The sequence below is a fragment of the Passer domesticus genome, chromosome 1, assembly GCF_036417665.1.
Source record: "Passer domesticus isolate bPasDom1 chromosome 1, bPasDom1.hap1, whole genome shotgun sequence".
Taxonomy (NCBI): Eukaryota; Metazoa; Chordata; class Aves; order Passeriformes; family Passeridae; genus Passer; species Passer domesticus.
In genome coordinates, this window is record NC_087474.1 from 11,836,898 (window position 1) to 11,852,678 (window position 15,781).

Here is a 15,781-nt window from a genome sequence, read left to right on the forward strand (position 1 = left end):
ATGGACTGCAAGCAGCTTTGGGATCTTATTACGGCAATCCAGTGAATATCTGCCTGGTCACTTGGTGGGAATGAGGAGGGACATCCTTTCTTCAGAGCTGTCAATTCTCTGCAGGGAAGGGATGTGAGGGATGTTAGGGATTAGGAATCCTGATTCTTTTTCAATTAGAGACAACCCTGTCATTGTCTCCACAAGCCCAAACCCCTGCCAGCATCTTTGTCTTTATCCAAATCCAAGTACTGCCAAGAACATTTCCAATTGGCTCCAAGCATCTCACAGTGGCTTAAGAAAAGTAATTGGTCTCACACATGCATTTGGATGTGGATGTGCTCCCAGCAGGATTGCCAGAGCTCGGTGACTACATGACTGCTCTTCCACGGTGTGAACAAGACACATGCCACAACAGAGAGCTCTAGCAGGGAGGGAGGTTTACAGCCTCTTTTACTGGACCTCCTCCTATTTTATCTTTCATTCTGCTCTGAGGTGCTTCACATGAACTCGGATAGGAAGCTGAGACAAGAGTGGCTAACAGCTGCCACAGAATCCTTCACTCATCTGTTTGGTTTAGCAAGACTGAATGCACAATTTCACATTAATTTATATATAGTTGCCATTCCTATGCACAACCGTGACTATAAATAGGAAAGGCAGGATACAAGGAATGCAGCTTAAATCATCTGAAACTGTTTTAAAGAAGACATCTGGAAACTATCTTTGAACAAGCCATCAGGATAAGACTTTTTTTAAAAAATATCAGGGGACAGCCTTTGCACTGAAGCAGAAGTTAGGAACCCTAATTACATCAGATAAGGACTCAAGTCAACTATCACATTCATGAATTGAAAGTCTGACTAAGATTCCAGATCAAAGATAAAAACAAAGACTGCCAAACACATAGATTTGTATGAAAATTGATGTGATTACAAGAACTACAAAGAATAAGTAAGTGTGTAAAATCTGTGAGCCAGGAACCAAAATGGCTCAAAGACAGTAGGAAAGCAATAAGAAGTCACAAAATAGAGAGGATGCAGTTTTAAAACATTAGGTAAAAAGGAGCAAGGGTATGTTTAAAAAGACAAGAATCATGATATTATCCAAGGAAAGAAGTACCTCTGCAGACAGCAATTGCAAAGTTCCTGCTGGAACCAGGAGCTGGACAACATGATACAGCTGTCATTTAAACAATTCCTTTGAAAGGGGTAGAAACCTGAAAAGATGAAATTGTTTTCTGGATTCTGCTACCAAGCCAGAACATCCCTTGATACCAATCAAAGTAATTTCCAATCTTAATGATTCTATGATAACTTGAAGTGGCCCACTATTATGGCATTTACATATGGAGATGTAAAATTTGCTTTTTAACATCCAGCTGAATAGGAAGAAGATCTAGCTGTCTGAAAAATATAGAATCCTAAACTTGTTTGGTTTGGAAAACACCTTTGAAATCATCAAGTCCAACTGTTAACTCAGAACTGCAATGTCCACCACTAAACTGTGTCCCTAAGTGCCACATATTTTAAATATCTTCAGGGATTGTGATTCAAACACTTCTCTGGGAAGCCTGTTCCAATGTTACCAGCCTTTCAGTAAAGAATCTTTTCCTAATATCCAATCTAAATGTCCCCTTGTTCAACTTGAGGCCATTTCATCTTGTTCTATCACTTCATACCTGGAGGAAGGGACAGACACCACCTGGACATCACATCCTTTCAGATGGTGGTAGAGAGCAATTAACTTCCCCCTGAGCCTTCTTTCCTCCAGGCTGAACAACCCCAGCTCCCTCAGCTGCTCCTCATGGAACTTGTGCTGCAGACCCTTCACCAGCTCCATTCCCTTCCTGGACATGCTCCAGCACCTCAATGTCCTTCTTGTAGTGAGTGGTCCAAAACTGAACATAGGATTTGAAATGTGACCTCACAAAGTATCATAATCCCCTATTTATTTTGTTGAAACACAATATTTTGTGGTTTTAGCAGTCTCCGGAAGACGCTAAAGATGTCTAAAGAGTAAAAACTAGCTGTTTACTTTAGGTTGTCCTAAATAGAAGCCTTTTCATGTGAAAACTCTTTTTAACTTTATTTCATTGAAAAAAAATCTTAGAAAGACATTCCATTTTCTGGCAAAGCCTTGAAATCTACCAAAGACTTTACTATGTGTAATTTGGTTTAGTTTAGACAAATATTTAGAAAGTAACAGATGACCTTTTCTCTAGTTACTTATATGTGTCAATCAGGAAGAATGGGGAAGATAGAAATTATTGAATTAGGATGAGTAAATATTTTCTAGTGAGTGGGAAATGCAAGTAATTTTTAGCAATTTTATTAGCATACATAACTGTGATATTTACTAGTTAGCAGTTTTGTACATGAACTTTAGTCACACAAATTCTTGAAATTCAACATATTATGAAAGCTACTTAAAAATTCAAATGGCAATTTTACAGAACAACTTTTATTATTTACACAAATTGGGAGATAATGAACAATTTTAGAGATTATAGTTAATAAAATTTGATTACAAAATAGAAAAGGGAATTATTACCATTTAGTTATCTTTAATTCACTTTTCAACTGGAGCAACTGGATGATGAGATCTTAAATTCATTCCACAGATTCTGAAAGTGATTTATTTCTGTTTTATGTTGTAAGGTTCTCTGGCATCACCTTCTGAGTTGATCTGTCTGACACACTTTGTTATTGAATTTATTCAACTGTAGTCTGGGCCAGGGAGAAAATAATTTCTTGTTGGTTTATAAGGCAATCATTGATGTAAGAATGTCTTGGGCAAGGTCTCAGTCACTATTACAAATACATTATTAAACTAAGTTGTGAGAGAAACTCACAGTGACAAATATATTGTTAATCTGAGAGAGAAACTGAGGAAGTGCTGGTTTTGCTTTGTTTTCAGATTTAGGAAGATAAAAAACTTTCCTTATCATATATATGTTTTCTCTATGCTTGTTTTCTTTACACACATTTGTATATTTTCCTGCTGAAAGGAATATTCAGAACAGGAGCTGAATTGTGCTTGACATGGTAGGAGGACACTAATTTGGCCCAGCTGACATTCTGGCTCCATACCATAAGTGGTGCAGATGTGACCAGCAGGCAAGCAAGTGCCAATAGCATCACCCAAAAGCAATAGTGTTTTCTCTGACTGTGTGGTGTAGAGAGCAATTGCTTACTTAGTGTAAATCTCTTCCTGTCCCACTAATCCAGCTGGGTGCTCACAAGGACTGAATAAATTGTTTACTCATCATAAAGATTAATTTCAGCTGGTGCTGCTTTGCTGTCTGCAAAGAAAAAAAAAGCAAACAAAACACAGTCTTTAACTGAAAGTGAAGTTTCAACTCTCTTGTTCCATGCAGATGGTGCTGTTTACCAGTTATCTCTCAGAGCAGGAAGGAGACCAAAGCCTAGATGAATTACAGCTGGTTCAAACTAATCCAGGCAAAAGCTGAAGTTAATGAGGAGTAGAAAAGTAATTTGTTGAATTCTGTGATTACCATGATCTCACTGCTAGTGAGAAATAACCCCACTAATAGTCTACTCAGTAGGCAAAAATGACATCTTTGATACACAATTTATAGTGCTACCAAGAATATTTTCTGCATGAAGAGATTACAGACCAACCTTGCCCTAAATTCTGTTTGGAAAAAAAAAAAAAAAACCAACATCATCTGTCCCATTGAGAATGAGCCTCCCTTTTCTGTCTTTGTGGGACATGATGACTGGCTGGGCTGATCCACTGTCTGGGTTGGAAGGGAAGGTCATGCAGGATCTGAAGCTAACCCGTGTTACGGACAGGCAGCTGCTGAGACAGGGAAGTAACTCCACTCCAGGTACTCCACAATTCCTCATAGCAGGTGTGCTTCACCTCATCCAGACAGAATCATCCTCTGCTCTGTGTCACAAAGGTGACAAGTGACATTTCTTTGTGCACCTGCAAATGAATGCCAGCAGGAGATGACAAACATCACCTGCCTCTGTCAGGAAGGGTCCAGATAGCTCTGTCATGCAACGTGCATGCTCCTTCATCCCGTGGCAGCTTGAAGGAAGAATATGGCAATACTTGAGCAAATAAAGTATACCTTGTATAATTTACAAGGTATACAAATGGGAAGAAGAAACAAAAAAAGGGAGAAGGAGCAAATGAAAGACCTAACTAGCAGTTGCACACATATTTGTGGTTTGAGGATGTAAAGGAGTTGTTTCTTGAACTTCCATATGCACTTGTTGCCTGCCAGTACAGATGTGCTGCAAACTGCAATCACATCTGTGAAAATAAGACCTGCTTTTCAAAAGCAGCTTTTCTAGAGACAGCAGAAAAATCTCCTCATTTTCTATTGTATAATTCGGCTGAGTGTGTATAAAATGAACTGTTATTCTTGGCAGAGTAAATTGCTAATATTTTCTTAGCTATTAAACTATAAATACTGGTTTTACATGAAAAAAGACACATGGATTTTCATATACTTTGCTTCAGGTGCTCTGTTGTTTTTTATTGGGCTTCACTCATAACAGTCCACTCATTTGAATATCCTTTTCTCTATAGACAGAGTTTATGTGGTCCTTAACATCCACAATATCATTTTCATTTGACTAATGAAGTGATGATTCATTATAATTCCTAGACCTACATGTCATCACTGGAAGAAGGCAAAAGTCTGATTCACATTGAAGAAACACGTGAGAAATCTCACTGTGATGGAAGGGAGCTTGGGCAAGAAACGAGTAGTTACCTTATTGACTTCCAGGCAATTGCATGATTTAAGAATACACAAAGATTAAAAAAACTTATAGTACACATTTCACGGAGACTAGGTCAGAAAAACATCTGTCAGGAATCATTGATCCTGCCTTCAGGCAAAGCAGTGGACAAGATGACCTCCAAAGGTTTATTTCCAGCCCCATTTTCCTGTGATACTGTGATGGGACCTAAATTCCCTTGGGAGCATCACGTGGTAGAGCTGCAGCCTTTCTGTGGTGTTATCCATAGAGGCTGGGAAGGTTATTTTCATAAATTCCAGTGTAAACAATTTTTATTAAGCAGAGTTATTATTGCTTTCACTTTTTTTTTTTCACTATGTCTTGTTGCAAGCCTATGCTGAAAACCTTCAGGCAAGGTGAGTCCTCAAGGACAATATTAGAAATCTTACTGGATCAATGCATAATTTTATGGAGCTTTTTTCTTCCTGCAGATAAGAGCAAATTTTTTAACCCCAGTCATACTAAGTCTGAAGTACCACAATTTTATGAGTCTTAAAGTAACAGGAAGCAAAAACCCTATTTGTATGGAGACCTGCTCTTTCTTGACAGCAGAGTAGGATTGCCTGAATTGAATTTCCTATTTCTATAAAAAACAAAACATCCAAAGGCATACAGCAATTCAGTTATCATAAAGATGTTGCTAGAAAAAAAAACAAAACGCACACGCACAAATCATAATGTGTAAAAGACCATGGTTTCTTGAAAAATGCAATTTTACATCCTCAAGTTGTGTTCCTTCATACAGAATTACAGTGTTGGCATTTCTTGATAGGCAGGGTGATTATTTGATAAGATTACACAGATAGTGATGCTCATCATATTTCACACATAATTAAATACAACAAAAGTGATATTTTAAATAGATAAGCAAGCCCACAATGGGTAATTGTGTGTATGGAGCATTCTGTGTTACAGTGTATAGTGTTTAATTAGACCTTAAGGGACAGTGCAAATTTACTAATCATATGTGCAAGTCACAGCCAACGTTTCATACCAAAGTTCCAGACTCCTGTCTGCATCTGCATGTAATTTGCTTATTAGTTTAAATGCACAATTTCAACTCTTTAACATTCAGTTTTGATTGGTTTTGCTATATTAATGGAATAATAACATCATTCATAATCAATGCTCTCCAAATGTAAATTATTTTAATTGTTCACACATAATAGTGTTCTCTATTAAAAACACATACTGATGCCTCGTTGAGAAAATTAATTTGCTGTGTTTGTTACTATAATGAAATAAAAGTTGTTCCAATTTAATGAATTCAGCAGTAGATTTCATAACTTCATTATGAACACAAATTCAATTTTCTGGGGGTAACTTACCATTAGTTCAAATGAAAAGATTCATTCTCTGGAAAATTCAGGAGTCACTGGTTCTATTTCTTGGGGTCATTCCAATTAATAAAATGAGAAATATTTAACAATGCCATAGAATGAATATTCCAACATGCAATTGAAATAATTCTTCCTGCGTCTTGAATTTCAGAGTTTCCCCAGCTGAATTGTTATTTTTAAAAAAGTTTCCCAAGGGAGGGGACAGAAAAAATAGTGACAGCATCATTTAACTATTTTCATACTAAATTGTTTAAGTTCCTTTTGTAGCTTCTCTCATGAACTTGAAATCTATGGCCCAGTTTTTGTTCAGCAGGTCAAAAAAATTGCAAAGCTTATCACCATTCAGCTTGAAGAAAATGAATTACCACATTGTAAACCCAAATACTTTTAATGCACAGATGTGGAAAACATCAACTCTGTGGATTACTTAATGGATACCACACTTGATTATTTTACCATTGCTGGGTGTAAAGCTGTGGATATTCATACTGAGCCCTTTCTCAGTAGCATGAAAAAGATTATGGTAAGCCAAAATTGACAATAAGTTTAATCGGATAACTGAAATCTGACGTCTAGCTTTGGGGTTTTCTTTTGCTTTGTCTTAAAACCAAATTACTAATCTTTGGAGCTTAGAGAACAAAACCTTAGGGCTATTAAGAAAGCAATGAGAAGGCATGGGTAAATAAGAAGTCTTTTCTTGGACTCTGATATCTCAAATATTCCTCTACTGTGTCTGTTCCATTTCCAGGTAGTTGTTTTTGGTTTTTTGTTGTTGGTTTTTTTTAGTTTTGGTTGGTTTTTTTTTTAACACAAAGAAAAATTTCTACATGTTGTGGAATCTGTCATAGAAAATGAAAGCCAGCTTAATAGAGAAAGTATATCTTAATTAAGAAATTGTCTGATGTGTGAGGTTTATGGTCTTAGCACTTCTGGGACATAAAATTTAGTTCACTATGAGATTCTAGGCACAGATATGAAACAGATTTTGTTGCAGATCAGGATTAATCATGTAATGCTGTCTTCAGGCCTTCACACAAAACTATGACTTTCACCACCACAACTCATTTGTATCTAACTATAAGCACATGGGTCTTTCTTATTGAAATCAAGGAATACAAAATTCTACCTCACTAGAATCGCACTGCCAAACTCCAAGTTAAAGTCCATTTACTCTGCCTAGTTTTTCCTGTGATTCCAGAAAGTTTTAAACTCTGTTTGATTTAGTGAAGAACATTCAATACCAAATGTAGAGGGCTGAGCTATGTAAATGTGGAACAAGTTGTTGGGTGGATTCAAGGGAGGGAAAAATATGCCATTATTTTCAGCTCTGAATGTGATGTTGGATAGATAGTTCACAAGGTACCTCTGTGTACAGTTTTTTAAATTCATTGATGTAGGATAATTTTAAAATAATCCTTAAATTTTAATATTAAGCCAAAGTGAGTGGAAGCTTCAGACTTTCTTTATAGTAATGCTTAATAAAAATGACACATAGGTTTTGGATACCCTACAGTTCTTGGGTACTGTTATAAAATTTTTCTATTTATATAAAAATGATACCACTTCAGTAGACTACCATAAATGTATGTGGTATTTTCAGATTACTGCATAGAGAAGTCATCTTCTAGTATCTGCCAGTTTTTCATAAAACTCCAGTTTTTCATAGAATCTGTTATTAGCACCACAGCAATGTATTAGTTAGCTACACATGAATTTTATCACACAGTGATCCAACTTAATAGCTACATAATTAAATGAAAATTGATCCTCTCCTGAGCAGAGTCCAAAGGAATAATATTTAAAGTTACAGTTGAATCAAAGAACAGTCTGAGTTGGAAGGGATCTGAAAGATCATCTAGTTCCAGCTCCCCAGCTATGGACAAAGACACAGAAACCAGGTTGCTCAGTGACTCATCTAACCTGGCCTTGAACCCTTCCAGGGATGGGAATCCACTTTGATGGGCAACCTGTTTCACTGCTATCACAGTACGGAATTTCTTGCATGTATCTAATCTAAGCCTACCCTCTTTCAGTTTAAATCCATTACCCCTTGTCTTGTCACTACATGCCCATGATAAAAGTCCCTTTTTAGTCTTCTAGTGAGCCTCCTTTAGCTACTGAAAGTGTCCTCAGAGCATTTTCTTCTCCAGGCTGAACGGCCCCAACCGTCTTGTTGAAAGGGTGCTTCCTCCCTCTGATCATCCTTATGGCCTCCTCTGGGCTCATTCCAACACATCCTTCTTGAGTTCAGAGCCACAGAGCTGGACACAGTACTGCAGGTGGTGTCTCAAAATGCCAGAGTAGAGTGGGGGAATCACCTCTCTCTCTGCTGGTTGTACCTCTTGATGAAGCCCAGCAGGTGTTTGGCTTTCTGGGCTGCAAGCACACACTGCTGGGTCACATTGAACTTCTCATCAACCAAAATTCCCTAGTCTTTCTACCCAGGGCTGCTCTCAAACCATTCTTCACCCAGCCTGTATTTTGTGTTTGAGATTGCCCCAGTCCAGGTTCAGGACCTTGCACTTGACCTTGTTGAACTTCATGAGGATTTCATGTACCCATCTCTCCAGCCTGCCCAGTTCCCTCTGGATAGCATCCCTTCCCTCCAGAGTGTCAACCACACCACATGGCTTGGTGTCATCAGCAAACCTGCTGAGGGTGCACTCGATCCCATCTGTGACAAAGTTGTTAAACAACACCAGTCCCAATGCTGTCAATTTGCATTGATAACTAATTCAAACTTTAATGTATAAGTCCATAAAACAAATGAGCAGACTTGGTGTGTTCACATGTTCAGCTTAATTTGCTCGTCTCTTTTCCCAAGGCATAAAGAGAATGTACTTCCACTTATTCTGTTACCACCCCTCTCCAAATCTATACATGAATGGTTCTTTCTCTTTTCCATCATTGCAATTCCATAAGTGTCTTCTCTACTTCTCCTATGAAAAGAATCCAGAATATGAAAAAAATATTGAAAAGAATGGGGTTTATTCATTTTAATTGGAGAATTGTTGGAAGGACAAAGACCTGCATAACCAGGCTGCTTGCATTACAAATTGTATGTAAGTCTAGAAGATGATTTCTGGCAGAATTTTTATATTTTCTTTCCCCCAAAACATCCAGAGTTCTAGTTCTTAAAAGTAGCAAATAGAGTCTTGGTGATGACAAGAAAAAGAAAGTTACTTCTAAAATTTCCTGTTTGTTTTGCTTGATACAATCAGCAGATAGGGTTGAAGGTAAAATCACAAATGGTGATAAAATAACCAAAGAATTAAATGTTAATTCCATAATGAGAACTTTAATGAAATTACTGGAGCTTCAGATGAGTGTAGAAATATATTTTCTTCCCTTTTACAGTGGGATTAGAAAGTAATCATTTGTATAAGCAAAAGCCACTCCAATATGAGCCATCCTTTGTAGTGCTGCCACGTTCTGAGATTGATTTACAAATACAGGTAGAAGGAAATTTGAATTTTATGCTTTGTGCTTCTTTGCTTTTTGTCTTTTGGGGAGTGGGAATCATGCTCCAGGCTCCAGTGGATTTTCAGTTAAACTCTACAAAACTTTGTAGTACATTTTAAAAGTAACTTTTGAGTAGGATCTATAATAAGGCATTTCAGGTCAATTCATTAACCAGTTCTCTTAGGAATGCTTTAATTACAGTGCTCTGAAACCAGAGGGAAAAATGGTAAATACTGTAGAGCCAACAGACCAATATTGCTAATTAATATGGATTGCAGGAGAAAGTGTTGACTAAAAAGCCTTGGATGAAATCTCAGAGGGATAATGAATTATGATCAAGGGGGATTTATTAAAAATAGACCTGCTAAAAATACTAAAATTTTGTGCACTTTCTAACATCTTTAACTCACTTTCTGCAAACATTAATTAATTGTCCAAACATTGTACTAGAATAAGCAACTGCTATGATCCCAAGTAAATAGTCTGACACTTTTTCAAATTGAGAAACTTGCCCAGAAGGCAACAATATACTCATGGCAGACTGGGGAACAGAGCTTGCCTGCTTTGTTGGTTTCTTAGTCTTAATATGTCAGACCACTTTTCTTTAGGGCGTGATCCAAAACCTAACAAAATCAGCAGCAGCCATCCAGCTGACCTCATGGGGCCTTGAATTGCCCATGGAGACACATATCAGACCTTTGATCAGGGCTGCTGCCAGTAAAAATACTGGCAGCAGCCCTGATCTTTCTACACTGCAGTTATAGAAAAGTCATGGTATTGTGGGTAGGGACCAATTGTTCCTTCTCCTACTTTAGGGTAGTATTTGGACAGCAAAAGACAGTCTCAGGGGGAAAGTCCAGTTTGGTACTGGATCAGTGCCTCAGTGTGGTATGACAACATGCCGTACACTTCTTTTTTAAATTTTTGTATGAAATGAATAAGTTCCTATTACTAAATGACAAGTTTTGCAAAAGTATTGATGACAACTCCAACTATCCAGCTAAGTTCTAGCTGTTTTGTTCCTCTGTATAATACCTCAATATTTTCAAACTCTTACATGAAGTTATTAATTTTGTCACTCTTTTGTGCATATGCCCTTCTATATGCCCCAAAAGGATTTGGTTTGCTGTTCTCTTTCTGCATACTGTTTGAAACAGGCGAAGATTCACTTCCAAATGTGGTTGCACATTGGTTCTAGTGAGACATCCAAACACAGAGAAAGAATAGGACAAGATTTTCATGTATAAGAGACCAATTACCTTTTTCAACTTTTTATACATAAAAAGCAGGAGATATTTAATGCTTTTCTGGTATGGAAATTATCTTACTTTTTGTAAGGTAAGACATGCTATTATTATGGCACAATTTCTGTACTTTGACAAAATTCCTTTTGTGTTGAGGGGTTGTATTAGAAAGCTCGCTTAATAATTCTTTCCCAATTTTACCTCATGTGATCAGTTCTACATGCTTTGACTGCAGGATCAAAATAGAATTGGGAAACCCAGGACAGCTCAGATGAAAATCTTTCACATACATATGAACATAGTGTACAAAATAGTATATAGACAGCTATCCCCTTTCTGGTTTGGGTTTTTTATAATTTTTTTAACTATTTTTTTAGCCCAAGCTACGACTAGAAAATCTTATCAGTACTGTCCTGATACCCAAAATGTTGCAGCCACTCTTGCAAAATGGAGCTCTAAATGGTCACCAGAGGGCACAAAATGCCTGAATCACGGAAGTGGAAGATGTACACCAACATTCTCGTATTTGGCCTCTGAAGCTATGTTTAAATAGAAACTTGTTGTGTTCAGAGGTAAATAGTACAACTTAATGTCAGGTTGTAGCTCTCATCAGAAACCAGATAGACAATGTTGCCTTGGTGAATAATTCCAAGCTTACCTACCCAGAAAATTTTGTTCTGTTCCTTTGCTTGGGAACTAACCCTCCAGTTAAAAAGGCATACCTGTAGCTTTAAGGTAATCCTGGAAAAATTGAGCAAATAATTTCAGTCTGTGAAGCCTGGGAAGTCCCCATTCATTTTTAAGGTCTCTCTACTTCTGGGGCACAGTAATTCCAAAGAGGAATTACTCCTGTTGTTTGTCCCCTTCTTCTGAGGTGCAAAGATCCTTTGTCATATGCTACTCCCAGTGCAAGATTATAAGTGACCCTGGCTGCAGTCTCCAGCTGTGCTGGTATTTCATGTTGCTTTTTAGCTCCCAAGAAGGTAAGACCAGCAGCATGCTGGGCTCTGGCAAAAGGCACAGCTTTTCTTACACCTCTTTGCTCTGGGATCCCTTTGGCCAGCAGTCCTCTCCAAGTTCAAGTAAAACACTGGGTCCATAAATGATAAAACACTTTCCCTGACAAGGTCTATGATCAAGACACATGATAAAACATTTGAACTTTAGAATATTGCTTATCACCCTCCTTCTGCTACTGCAGCTGCAACTACCTAATCAGATGGAAATCCAGTATGGATGATGTACAGATTTCCCCTTGTCCATCTAAAAATGAACTGCACTAAAATACAGAGCATTCAGAGGGTAAGGATTTTAACTGTTGTACTGACAGTGAGATCTGGGAGGAAAAATGTAGTGGTATGTAAAGAAATGTAGTAAATAAACGCCCTGTTGAGGTCAGATGAAAGCCTGTCCAGGGGAATATCTGGTTAGAAAAATATACTGAGCCCTTACTTCATGAATAAACTCTAGTTGTGAACACAATATGAGCAGAATCATATCTGTAAAATGTGAGTATATAATCCATTACTCTAGTGATAGTGATTGTTTCATTGCCTGTTTTTGACATCAACAACATTAAAAATTATTTCAAAAAGTTTCTCTTCAAAGTAGCTGAGGCCATTGCTTGCAGTGCTGAAGATCCAGGGTTCAATCGGCCTGCGGCTGTTGCAGAGGCACTATATTCCAACATATGTGCTAATATCAGTACTTTCACATCAAAGAAAGGAGATCCTGATGAAATATTTTTTTAGATTTCAGTATCAAATACTGCAATGTACTACTAGGCAATTCCCAAAGGTGACTAGAAAAGTCTTCCAAATTAAACATGCTGTTAAACTAGATTAAAATGACAAAAACCAGATAAGTCAGATTAAAGTCTGATCCTACTCCAAGCTTAATTTACACTGCTGTAAAATTATATCATTACAACATGCAGAACAGTGAATTAAAGATCAAGTGCCAGTTTTAAATTTAATTTCCTCACATTTGCCAGTTTCAGATTATCTAGTGCTAACAGCATGACTGACACTTCACAGGCATGCATGAAAATAAATTCCTCTAATCCAGGACCTCTCTTGCCAACATCTCAGTTGTCTCATGGGGTCTGCTAAATGAGTAGATTGGGAACCTGGTAAAGATAGAGGGATGTTGGAATATAACATTAAAACTGAGGACTGTTAAGGCAAGAACAGATTCAAGATGGGGAGTTAGACAAACCCACATTAGCTGTGATGTCAGGAAATGTGTTGCTCCTAGTTTAGGTACCAGCCCAGGAAGGGCTGCGTGAGAGAAAAGCTGCCTGATTGGGCCAAAAATGTGGGGCTGTATTTCTGCAGTGGCCTCAAAACCACAATAAGGTGTTTCAGCACATGTGGGAAGATGTCCCACTGTGACTTTCTCTTGCTGCACATGCAGTCACATTTGCACAGAGAAAAAAGGGAGGAAGTTCAGCTACTGCCAAGTGCATGCACTTGAGGCACTGACTGTACTTATCCCTTATTCCTCTCTTACTCTGATGTGTCATGATACATTATTTTTCTTCCTAGACCTCACATAATCTTTCTGAGTCACTCCTTAGGTCAAGCAGTGTTAACTGGTCTGCAGTTCCACATTCAGTCCTGCTACAATGCGTAGTGTACTGTGGAGGATATTAGAAATTTATTCAAACCCTGTGTTTGGCTGAACTTTTCATTCAAATCCTCTCTGTAAATGTTATAAAACAGTGCCTTAGTTGTATGTGATGGCTGGTTGTATATGATGCAACAGATTTTTAGCCCGGGGAAGAATTATATAAATTAAAAAGACTGGGTAAATAAATTGACCACAAACCATGTAAGCTGTAAGTCAAATGGAGTCTTGCAGGCTGTAGGAGATTGCAGATGAACTTGGGGATAGGTTGTTGGAAGAGCAGCACTCATGGTCATCTTTCTAGAGAAGGCATCACACCCTATACAAATTCTTTAATCAGGATATTGTCCTTTTGTCATTACTTTAGACTGACCTGTCTTGGTTATTATATTGGTAAGGTGAAAACAGAATTTTAACCAAAACTACCCAACTCTAATATAATCAAAAATAAAATGAAAATATTCCTTCCAAAGAAACATGTTCTGAACTTTTGCTATTAAATTTCTGAAACCAGGGGTCAGATTGTAGGAAGGATTTATTCCGTTTCTTAACTTTATTTGTATGAACAATGTTTCCAATTCAAGATTTAGCCAATGGTGGAACACTAAGCACATACAAACAAGTTTTAAAACAGATGATTTTATGAAAAAAAAGTGCAATTTAATTTGCATGCTACCAGGGGAAGCACTTTGTTTTCTTATTCATAATAACCTTAATATTATTTAGGATAACCTATGTTATCCACAGAGTGAAAGAAGATAATTAATGTCTAAGAGAGGGATGTATATAAAACCAGCCTGCTGAGCTACCTGAAATAGCCAACAGTCTGAGGAGAGATGAGAGTCTGTATCCTCATGCAGATTAATAACAAACTACATCATAGTGTGTGTACTTTAGGTAGTGGACCCAAAGGATGGGCTTTAGACCTCATCACCTTCTCAAGCCCTCCCTGTTGCAGCCAAAGTGTGTTCTCCAGAAATGAATGAGATTGCTTAAGAGCCAAGTAGCATTCAAATAACACAGAAAAAATGAATAAAACACACACATTTTGCAGCATTTCAGTATAAAATCCGAAGTGCTTTCAAGTTTTGTTCTTTGTAGCTTCTTGAATACAAACATACAAACTCGGATACAAAAACCAGAAATACAGTCATTAGGAGAAACATTTGTAGAATCAAAATAGAAACTGGAAAGTGACATCTTCCCACCTTTTTCTGCTGTTAAACCCCTTGCTTCTTTGAAAGGTGGGCTTTTGATAGAAGTGAGGGGAAAGGGGAGAGGATTGGCAAAGTCATTGCAGGCTTGTGCCAGATCAGTTGCTACCTCCCAACCACAATATGAACAGTGTCCTTATTTATCTTTTTCTGAACAGAGAACAAGAAAAACAGAAGTATTTAAGTAAAATTGTAATTGGACCCTGCAATAGTTCCAAAAAACAATGGGAAATTGAAGAGAAACATAATGATTCATTTTGGCTACTCTGTCGTATCATTTGTTCTTCCTTAGCTCTATAAACTGGTACATAACAACTTTTAGAACTATAGGAAAGTTAGAAACAGAAACCAGATGCTCAGAACTCATAACACCTTTCCCGTATTTCCTCTGAGTTCAAAACACAAAGCCATCAGCATTTGTGAATGTAACCTTTTAATATAGAAATGAAATCATGTGTTCTAGTAGCTGATTGTGACAGTAACACTTCATTTCCCCCTTTCTGCTCTCAAGTGGCAAATTGATATGACACAATGCAGAAACATTTTCAAACACACAGCCTGAAAAGCTTAAAGTGTATCTGTAACACATTAGTTTTTGAAAACTTAGATGTCTGTATAGTGTGTCCATATCTGTAAATTTCTGCAAGAAAACTAATCCAAGCAGATTTGAGCAAACATCTGTCTACAATATCAGATACTTAAGTGAATGTATTGGTCAGGGCTGTTTCTAGGGGATAAATTGAAATAGATGTGAAATCAAAATGAATAACAGTTACTGTAATTCATATAGAAAATAGTTTTCTGTTCTTTAAAAGTCTAGAAAAAATTTACTTTTATCACTTCTTTCTGTTCCACAGCTTCATTTGGTAACAAGTTATAACAAAAAGAAAGGATGAAAAATTTTGGTTTGTAGAGACATTAAAGATGTTAAATCATGTCTTTGTGAAGAAATTGCATAAATACTGTTTAGACTTTAACAAATTACTACTCCGGTTGGTGCTACCAAAAATTGATAATTTTTTATTTTTACTGGATTAGGGTTAAAATGTAGCATAGATTTTCTGACACAGCACCAGGAAGTGTCCTACCAGCAACTCACAAGAAAAAATGTGTTTCATACAACA